At 42.2% G+C, this 10,919-nt stretch overlaps 1 protein-coding gene across 1 annotated transcript in view; it reads right to left on the bottom strand.

The window, feature by feature from the left end:
- The window catches only part of oprl1 (opiate receptor-like 1), a 135,889-nt gene extending 135,277 nt beyond the window's left edge, over positions 1-612 (bottom strand). Inside the window, exon 1 of the mRNA XM_031312064.2 lies at positions 274-612. The gene's annotated coding sequence lies outside the window, so the exon portion shown is untranslated. The remainder of the gene's footprint in view (positions 1-273) is intronic.
- Between the last annotated feature and the right edge of the window lie 10,307 nt (positions 613-10,919).

Genomic DNA, 10,919 nt, shown 5'->3' with positions numbered 1-10,919 from the left:
GCACCACAGATGCGCATACAACACTTTATAAATTCAAAGTACGCCACGCACGCGGCACGCCACGCGCATCAGTATCCATACAGCGTGTTATGGCAACCTTTCAGCTGAGGCAGCTCAACATAAACACAGTGACAGACTGCAGACGGACAGAGGCGCGTTTTCACACGCAGTGCGCACTGTGGCGATCCCAGTTCAGGACGCACATATCTGCACACACACACGCGGCTGTGGAGCCGCATCGTTGGACCGTAGCACGCTTTGCTAATGTCTCACCTTTTGTGGTGGCAAACAGCCGACGGCTCCCCGCAGACCGCTCCGAGGACACACACACGCACGCACAGCCGGCCGGGGGCTGGAAGTTGTTGTTCTCCCCCCCTGCCTTTTTTACTGTGCACTGGCTTGCTTGCTTTCTGTCCACTTTCCTCTCTCGGTTTCGGAATTTGTGTCTTCTTTAAATTCGCAGTTTCACTCTGTAAACCAAGTAGTAAATGCTATAGTCTGTGTCAAAAATCCCCAAACCCACCGTCCGTCCAGGTTTTTCCCCGGGATGACGAGAGTCAGCATCAGCTGGCAGACAGAGAGAGAGAGGGGCGGGGGAGGGGAGGAGGAGGGGGGGGTTTGCTCGGATAAGCAGCCAGCCGCTGCCTTTCTTCCATTATTTTCTTATCTCTCTCTCTCTCTCTCTCTCTCTCTCTCTCTCTCTCTCTCTCTCTTCCCTCGCTCTCCCTCCCTTTCTCTCTCTCTCTCTCTCTCTCTCTCTCTCTCTCTCTCTCTCTCTCTCTCTCTCTCTCTCTTTCTTCCCTCGCTTTCCCTCTCTTTCTCTCTCTCCCCTCTCTTTCTCTCTCCCCCCCCCTCTCTCTCTCTCTCTCTCTCTCTCTCTCTCTCTCTCTCTCTCGGGATCGATCAGGGCTTGCTCAACAACACTCCCTCCCCCTTCTCTCTCTCTCCCTCTCTCTCTGTTTTCTCCATCTCCGTTAGTATGCTAGTAACCCATCTTGTAGGCTATGCGCATTTGGATCTGTGTGTGTGTGTGTGTGTGTGTGTGTGTGTGTGTGTGTGTGTGTGTGTGTGTGTGTATGTACATTCTCATACATACAGCACAGCGTGTTTATTGTGTGTTGGATCCTAAAGGGATGTTTAAAGCAAAAGCTGCAGTTAAACATCCAAAGAGGAACACATGATGAGAGTAATACAACCTGTTAGTGTAATCCCATTAGCTCTCGGCTCAATGCAACACTAAAAAAAGGTGATGCAATGGTTCTGATGTGGGTGATAACAGTGAGCTGAAACCTGTGAATGTTGCACAGTGTGCTGCAGTGTGCAGTCTGGTCAGGTCACATCGCATGGCCAAATGAATGACATCTTTATTTCAGACCTGCAATTCTGCTGGAGAAACAGGAAACGCATGCTTGGATTTGCCAGACGGAAAGAATATTCCCATAGTGTAATATGTCTGTAATACTTAACCCACAACAGGGTTTCTTCCCAGTGTATTGCAAGCCTGGTGGCCCACTGGGCCTAAGCCACTGGGAAGTATTTTGTAATGACATTTTTTAAACTACAGTTATAGTGGGGCGGCTTGGTTGAAAACTTAAACTGGCATGCCTTTATTTAATCGGAAAAAAAAGTCAAATATTTTTGACTGTATTATTGCATGTCTCATATAGTCTCACTTACAGTTTGGTTGACATAAAGCCCTAAAAAAGTCCCTCAGCCATCAAACAAAAACGCCGAACAAAGAGACAAAATTGTCAGAAAAGGTTCAAAATGTCTGAAAAAAGCTAAAAATTGTTGGAAAAAGCACCAAAAAACGTCAGACAAAGCGACAAAAACTAGGTGAGCCAAAATGTATTGTGAACAGAAATTGTTATGAGGGGCAGCTCTAAGTCTGTGAGTGGCTGGAAATGGCCCGCGGGCCTTGAGTTTGAGACAAGTGATCTAAAATATAAGTTGCATCCAGGGGCCCATTTCACATGCTGCATTATTTCCTTCCTCACATTCATTTTGACACGTTTCACTATGCTTTAGCATGGAGGGTGCTGTTAGACTGGCAGACGTACTGTATGTCCAAGTGAGATGGCACCATTTACGTCTAAGCCAGGGCGTAGATTTTGTTTCAACATTGGGTGGGGACACATTATCACTGGGGGGTATGGGGGTCCTCCGCCAGAAAATTTGGAGCGTCAAACACTTCATTTCCTGCATTCTGGTGATTTTTTATGCAACAATTTGTGCCTTTTCTGCACAAATCACATCTTTATTTTCTACGACCCTGTTGTGTTCTTTAACCCACAAACGTACAACAAGTAGACCTTATATTTCACACTTACTGTCTGTCAGATCGTTTATAGATCCAGACATTTCCAACCGCACTGGAAGTCAGCTTCATTTCACGGAGAAAGAGAGAAGAGACGTGCGCTGCGAGGTTAGGATGGTACAGTCCACTATAGTGGTTTCTGAAATCGTTGGGAAACAAATTTACAGCTAAGAAGGATATATACATGTTCTTAGCCCCCTGAACGGTTACCTCTTTTGGGGAGGGGCGTGTCAAATTTTTTGAGGGGGACCAATCTACCTCTTATAAATATTGGGGGGAGGGGGGGGACATATCCCCCCAAAATCTACGCCTATATGCGTCCAAGCAATCCTTTCAAATTGCTCTTGTGAAGTGGGCCCAAACTTAAAAAAAACATGTCCATGACACTAAACCACACAAAGAAACTGTGCTGAATCACAAAGGTAACCAAGCACAACCTCAACCGGTTACAGGTCACAGTGACAAACTAAACTCTGGATAAACTGAAGAAGAGAGGTTTTGTAGAAGCTGTGCTGCAGAAACAGAGAGTTTTCTGTTGCATGACTAAAACAACCTTTGAACGTACACGTTCCACCAAAACAAGTTCCTTCCCGAGGCTATTTTGCAGAGGCACCGTTGCTCCATCCGGCGCTTAGCGTCGCACAAGACAATTGTGATTGGTTTAAAGAAATGCCAATAAACCAGAGCACGTTTTTCTCCCATCCCAAAGTGCTGTGAGGTCTAGCCTCACCTTCCTTTGCAGCGCTGTGGAGGAAGGTTTGGCAAAGCGGGACTGTGTAATTACTCAGAGCAACCTCTCCCCTCCACTGAAATACAAAAATAAGGCAGCAGAAATAAAGACACAATCTGTGAACCAAAGGATGTCCATCTACCACAAAACTCACACCACAGATCTACCACAGATCACAGGATTGAAACATGTGGACACTGATATACAGTTCTTTTAATACAGATCAGATACATGTAAATCTGACAGCTAAAGTCATTCATGTTTTCTGATGCTCTCAAAAGTTACATTTTTTCCCATCTATAAATCAAACTTCAGTTTTGTAGCGTGAATAAGCCAAAGATGTACCCTGAAACGTCACCTAGGCTACTTATATTCACTTATGTTCTACATTTCAGCAGAGAATGGGCCTTAACTTGCTGCATTCCGCTGTATGTTTGACACATGTGGATGATTATCCTGAAAAATTGAATTATTGATACTATTTTAGAAAATAGGGCTTTCGCATGACATGAAGTTGGTATGATAGGGACATTAGCATTTGGGATTTAAGGTCTGTGAAGAAATGTTGAATCATTTCTGCAAAATTGCCACCTACAAAAAGAGAGCCTGACACCAAAACAGGAGATTTTCTTTTTATCCCAGGAGGAAGGCATCCAAACACACACATGTATTGTACCAAAGGAACACTAATACAGACAGATCCCTGAAACATTTCTCTATAAAACTCCACTGTGGGCGCTTAAAATAAGTTTGGCATTGTCTTTTGTAAATCTCCACTGATTCACTGGACAAAGAAAAATATCCAAACAAGAAAGTGAACCCTGGAGGAGGTCAGCAGTGTTTTAAACACTGTCAAAGTGATTTAAAGTCGACTTCTCCTTTGTAAGTCATATGTTGTTTTTGTGACCTGAGCAGACCCGATCAGCCAAATTGCTGGCAAATGAACTGTAATGAACTGTGTGTGTGTGTGTGTGTGTGTGTGTGTGTGTGTGTGTCTTAAATGAGTGATTTCCTGGCTGTGACTGTGTCAGGTTGATGCCTGGTCAAGCAGTCATGTCAGGACTCCTCAGGGCTCTGTGCTGGGTCCACTTTCTGGCATTAGATTAATTCCTTTGAGCCATGCGGCCCACAGAACAACCAGGTTCTGGCTGAGACTAATTATTATGCAACAAAACAACAGGTATCTACCATACTGTGAACTCACTGTGTTCTGTGGCATCAACTGTTTGCTTCAGTTCATATTAATATGGTGAATAAGCTGCTGGTGTGGACTTTAGGGACCATTCCAGTGGTTTGACATGTTTAAAGTGCTCATATTATTCTCATTTTCAGGTTCATAATTGTATTTAGAGGTTGTACCAGAATAGGTTTACATGGTTTAATTTTCTAAAAATACTATATTTTTGTTGTATAGCACATTGCTGCAGCTCCTCTTTTCACCCTGTGTGTTGAGCTCTCTGTTTTAGCTTCAGAGTGAGACATCACACTTCTATTCCATCTTTGTTGGGAGTTGCACATGTGCTGTAGCTAGGTAAGGACTACTAGCCAGTCAGAAGCAGAGTATCAGGGCGTGCCACACTAGCAGCTAGGTGAGCATTATAACGTGTGTTACAAAGTGACACACGTTCGTCACGGAAGTAGAGGCTGAACTACAATAGAGCTGTTTGGAGCAGTTTGTGAACAGTGTTTTCTGTTGGAGATAGTAAGTCCCTTTGGGGTGGACTTTGGGCTTTTTCACTTTGGAAGCCTATTACATGCACAAAAAATTATATATAACACAATAAAGGAAAGGGAAAAAGCCAAAAAAGCATAATATGAGCACTTTAAGCCAAATAACTACCATCAGCCTACATCTTAATAATAATTATAATAATAACTTTTATTTATATAGCACCTTTCACAAATCCCAAGGACACTTACAGGAATTACTGGGGCTAAGCTTGCCTGAGGGAGGTTGTAGGCTGTGGTGAACAGGTGGTGTTTGAGGAGTTTTTTTAAACATGTCCAGGGATGTAGCATTGCCGATATCTGCAGGAAGGGTGTTCCAGAGGGATGGGGCTGCAACACTTAGGCCAGGACTGCCAACTTTTCACAAAACCTTGGAGTGAGATTTGGTGGGGCCAACCAAAATTTAGCAGCATACAAGCAATTTTTTTTGGCTCATTCAGCATCATAAAAAAAACAAATATATATATATATATATACACACACACACACACACACACACACACACACACACACACACACACACATCAGTGGTTCTCAGTGTAGGGACCAGGGTCCCAAAGTTAAATTAACATTGGTCTACCAAAGGACCAAGGATCTACTAGGACCACTGAAATTCTAAAGAATGAGAACCACTGATTTACATAAATTATAATCTTTCAAAACTAAATAAAAAGAAATAACCATTTTTGGACACCAGGGGGACTGGTGACCAAAGACCAAACCTCATTAGATCAGGCAGTGAGGGGAATTCATTCTTCAATCAAGGCCTTTCCCCACCACAAGGTCCAGCAGAAAATAGACTGAAAAATACCAACAGCAAGACAAAAGACACAGCATGACTCATTTTGTGCATGTTTACTTTGGAATAAAGGTCATGTTATTTTAACATATTTTAACATTCCCAAACTACATGCAGCTAATAACAACATAAATACAATTAGTTTAACCACTGTGTGAACATTGTCTTTAAGATCTGTGTGCCTTGTTGTACTGAACTGTGGCCTTCTTAGAGGCCTTGATGATTGCTGGGGGGGGCTCCCACTTGAAGCAGGGCTCCAGGCCAGCCATTTTTATTGTCATTATTGATGACAGGGTGCCATCCAGGGCAAGGCTGTTCCTGGTCTTGGTCTTATTGAGTCCCACCACAGAAAACACTCTCTCCGCATCAACATTTGAATGGGGTAGCACCAGGACAATCTTTGCAATGTTGGCAAGTCTCGGGAACAAGCTTACAGCTGTCACCTGTGAAGAATGAGCCAAGAACACTGGAAATAAGCTCTCAAGTAGTATTGTTTTTTTTTGGATTTCTTTTTTGCCTTTGATAGATAAGAATAGGTTGATACATAGTTAATTATGTCTATAAAAAAATGCCCTACGTCAAGCGCTTTTTTGTTATTTGTTTGCTTGCTAGCTTGTAACTTGCTGTGGCTGACAGCGAAGATAACAATGTGTTTTTGCTTTCTGTACTGACAGTTTGCTCCGGAGGTTACAGGGTTCTTTTCCAACTCTTATAAATTAGACAGCGATTGGCTTTCAAATCTGTGACGTACCAAATCTAGCTTGCCTGGAGTACATTTGAATTGAATTTATTTGAATTTTAGGGAAGTGCAAAGACATCTCCCCCTTCAGGAGAGCAATATGAAATTCCTCTGTAGTGACAAACAGTTCTCAGGTATTAGTCAGTATAGTTGAGGTCAGGCATTTTAGGGGAGATAAACAAAAGAAAAACACATTTTTGAATGGAGGGGATCTTTAAACTCTAAATTTAAGGAACAGTGTGATGTGTGTAAAAGCGCTTTCACACATGTACGGTCATAATAGGTTATGGATTTAAAAGTTATCTTCACTTAAATCATATATAAGTCTGTAAATTGTGTGCAAGGTTGAAATTACAAAGTTACATATTACAAGTAAATGCACTTTTTTGGATTCTCTTCCTATATTTGGGTCGGATTGCATTCTCAACTAAAGTGAACCAAACTCTAAGAGCACTTGGAAGCGAACCAAGACCCTCATTTTCAAGTGGACTAGAGTTTGGTTGTTTGGTCCACACCAGAGTTCCAATGAGCTTTCACATCAGCCCAAACCAACCAGACTATGACACAAAACGCTCCAGGGTTTGGCTAAAACGGACCCAACTGCTCTGGTGTGACCTTGTTTAGTTTGGTTGAATCGCACTAGAGTTGGATTGTCTGGGCAGGTGTGAATGCAGCGTTATTATGGAACCCACTGCAGTTATAGGCAAAATCCGCCCTTCAATAGCATTTGCGCCCTAAGCCCAACCCCCTAACGGTCCATTCTCACGCGAGGTAATGGAACCCAATTTGTTCAGCGGTTTGTTTGCGGTGAGAACGTGATCCCACCTCGAAACAGACCCAACTGCTGGAAGAACTGCACATTTTTGGACTAAACCAGCTACTGTAGTCAGCTGCACTTTGCTGTGATGACCAGGGCTACAATCAACCCGCGCAGTTGTCTCTCCACAGTAGGACTTGCGAAATGGAGTTCTGTTGGAATTTTCCCGCATTTTCATTCTGGCCAATCGAAGAGCAGTTCAGGGAAATACGTTCAAAGACACATCTGGCCAATGATGTGAATGTTGTCAGGGACAGGTGTGTTAATGCATTTTGGTTCGTTTCACCAACTCATCAACTGATTCGGACCGGAGCAAATAGTCTAGTGTGAAAAGGAACCAAAATGACTGAAAAATGCTCAAATTTGTATTTTATTATAAATGTTGTTCCCCTTGGTTCGGACCAAATTAACCAAACTAAACTACAGATGTGAAAGCACCCTTAGTCTGCTTCCAAGTGAACTCTGGTGCAGACCAACCACAGGATGTGATTTTAGCATGGATTCAAAAGCTATTATTACATTTACATATTTCATCTGTGGATCATAGCGAATGCCATGGAAGTTATCTCCTCTATAATCATGAAAAGATTATTTGGTAACCACGGTAACATCTATCAAGTCAGCACATGAGGGCAGTTAAAATTAAAGGGGCGAAACGAGTGTAAGGTGTTTTGTACGTATCCCTGTATTCTGAGGATTCATCCACTGAGTCATTTTGGTTTTAAAAGCATACTTTGGACAATAAATATTAAATAAACTAAATATTGTAATATAAATGAGAATTAAACCCAGAAAAGCATGTAAATGATTATCCTCCAGGGTATTTAGGAATGCAATAGGGTTTATCAAATCCACTTTTTTTCCATTATGGTGGAGATGTAGGAGTTGAAAATGCTTAAAATTCAACATCCGACATTTCTTGTAGCTCTGCAGTCTGCCATTTAAACATTTGCTGTGTCTAACGAGCATTAATGGCCTACAGGTGCAGCTCTTCAGGACAAACGGCAACAGCTGGGATGTAATGTGTAATCACAGTTAATGTTGGACATCATTTTGATTTCAACAATTCTGATTCCAATTCTGATTCTTTCCATTTTATTTTGATTCAATAGTGATTTATAGTTTGGTGGTCGCTATGGAAACTGAAACTTGCACGTCATATATTTGGAACCGGTGATTGGATTTGAAACCAAATTCAAAAATTCAAAAACGATAAAAAAAACAAAAACAATTTCAATTGGAATCATAATTTTTTAAATGATTCCAAGTTGGAACCGATTCTCAATGCCCAATCCTAATCACAGGTAATGTTGGCCTACACATTATTGAACAATTAACAGTGGACACAAACGCACTTAAGGCCAATTTATGCTTCTGAGTTATTTATACTTCTGCGTTACATTGACGCCGTAGGTATGTACGTAGGTACGTACATAGGTATGTGGAGATACAGACCCTATGACAGACCCTACGCTGTAGCCTGATTTGTTTCTCCCCAGAAATGTAACTGCACGTCGCGGCGACGCAGACCGCCAATGTCCCATTTCCCCCCTACTTATTCTTATTCTGTTCTCCTTCTCCACAAACAACATGAAATCAAGGAGCAGGTTAACTTTTCCTGTTACAGCACTCCGACCGTGGTCAGAAAACACAGAGGAGACACTTTGTTTCTCCCACTATGCCTCTAGAGTCAGCAGTCGCTCCGAAGCTAATCCCGCTCACTCGCTCTACCACACACTCCCCACGCATACACATACATGCAGGCCCTGCTACTGTCTTAGGACGCTTTCACACCTATAGTTCGGTAGACTCGGTGCGATTCGGGGGTCAAGTTTTCAACATTGTTGCATTTTTCATTTGGTTCGGTTTGCTTTCACACTGCACTTTGTCAAACGCACCAAACACTGTAAACACGTCACACGATCGAGACGGTCGCTTGTTTATTGGACAGAATATCCGAAACTAGCCGACACTTCTGATCTCAGAAATAATGGAGAAACACCAAATTTATTACGTCTTTGGTTTTCTGGTTCTCCTTTAGTGTTTCTAATATTTTAGAAGAAGACGAACAATGTGATCAGCTGACAGACAGCGAGCGAAGGAGAGAGAGAGATGATGTCACACAGACGACCAGCGATGTGTGCTCAGAACAGCTTATTTATCTGAAAGTTATCATCCCTTAAATCATCTATAAGTAGGATTGGGCATTGACAACTGGTTCCAACTTGGAATGGTTTGGAATGGTTTGGAAAATTTGGTTTTGAATCCGATCATCGATTCCAAATTTAACATGCGCAAGTTTTGGCACCCAGGCGCTTCTTGTGTTGCAGCTATTGAGCACAGTTAGCGGCGCTCTGAAGTGTGGCTGAAAAAGCTTGGTAAAACTGTAAATCACCATCGAGACCCCCGTTTTCAAGCGGACCAGAGTTTGTTTGTTTGATCCGCACCAGAGTTTAGATGAGCTTTCACACCAGCTTCAAACCAACCAGACTATCAGACCAAACGCTCCAGGGTTTGGTTTAAACAGAGAGATCGACGCACACACCAATGCACAAGTATAAACTTCAGGCCACTTTCGTGGGCTACGGCGAAAGCTCTGCGTGGAGAAGCATAAATTCAGCTTTAGTGTTTTGTCTCCCCAAAATATTTAAGTCTTGTTTGACTTGACTAAAGTAGAAACAGATGTCCATAAAAAAAGATGTATTTGCCTTCTTCATTTGTACTGCAATTTGCTCATGAAAGACACCAGGAAATAGTTTGGTCAGACGATGGCACCAAGGCGAAAGAAATTAAAAATTCTGTTAGGTACAGATGTAAAAATGTATTTGAACCCACTTTTTTTTCCCTCAGAAGGCATGTCAAATCAAAAGCAGCAAATTCCACAGGAAGATAGCTGTTTATAACATTTCTTGAAATAGATTGAACAGTTTGGATTGGAGAACTAATGACTGAATGATAATGTGTGTGATGACAAGCACTTTACCAACCTAACTCATTGAACTTGTCTGAACTGTGGGTGGCATGAGCGGCAGCGAGTTTATTGAGCAACATTCTGCTTATTCGACAAACACGATTCAAAATAATGGGAGAAAAAAAAGAGAGAATACAGCAGCCGTGTGTGTTTTCTGTACCCGATTATGAAATAAGTGGCTCAAAAAGAGCACATATACTCAGTGAACCATCCCCAGATAAAGACGCTCAAGAAGTGAAAGATAAAAAACAGTTTATTTATTGATACTGTCTAAAGGCTCCAAATGAACCACAGAGGACTAAAATGTATTTAAAAAACTCTACTGGCTGTAGAGGCTATGCATGTGACGTCAGCGTTTGGTCAAACAGCAAAGACAGAACACCCACTATCATAGTATGTGTCCATATATGCATTGTTCACGGATGGGATCGCCCCGCTTCCCAGCACTGCACGCTAGTGGGCTCGCCACTAGTTTCTCTTCACTGACCACTAACAAGCAAAGAAAACTCCACCCTCCTACAACCGCAATGGCTGCAGCTGATTGGACGAACGCTTCATGTGGGTCTGGCTGCTCCCGGATTTCAAAACCGACCATGATGGCGGCTCGTTTGGTCATGTTTCATTGTTTTATTTCATATGAATACTAGTTTACTAGAGGAGTAACTTAGTATTTGAAGTAATGCAGTAATACATGAAGTGTGCATTTAGTTTCCATGCTTATTGTGTTTCCACAACAATATTAGTGAGTAAATCTACTGAAATGGCCACCACACCATAACAGAGGAGTGTGATGTGTAAGATGAGAATGCAGAGGTTAA

Source organism: Sander lucioperca, chromosome 12, assembly GCF_008315115.2.
Source record: "Sander lucioperca isolate FBNREF2018 chromosome 12, SLUC_FBN_1.2, whole genome shotgun sequence".
In the NCBI taxonomy this organism is placed as follows: Eukaryota; Metazoa; Chordata; class Actinopteri; order Perciformes; family Percidae; genus Sander; species Sander lucioperca.
Note: the sequence above shows the minus strand (reverse complement) of the source record. Positions and strands in the feature narration are given on the sequence as shown.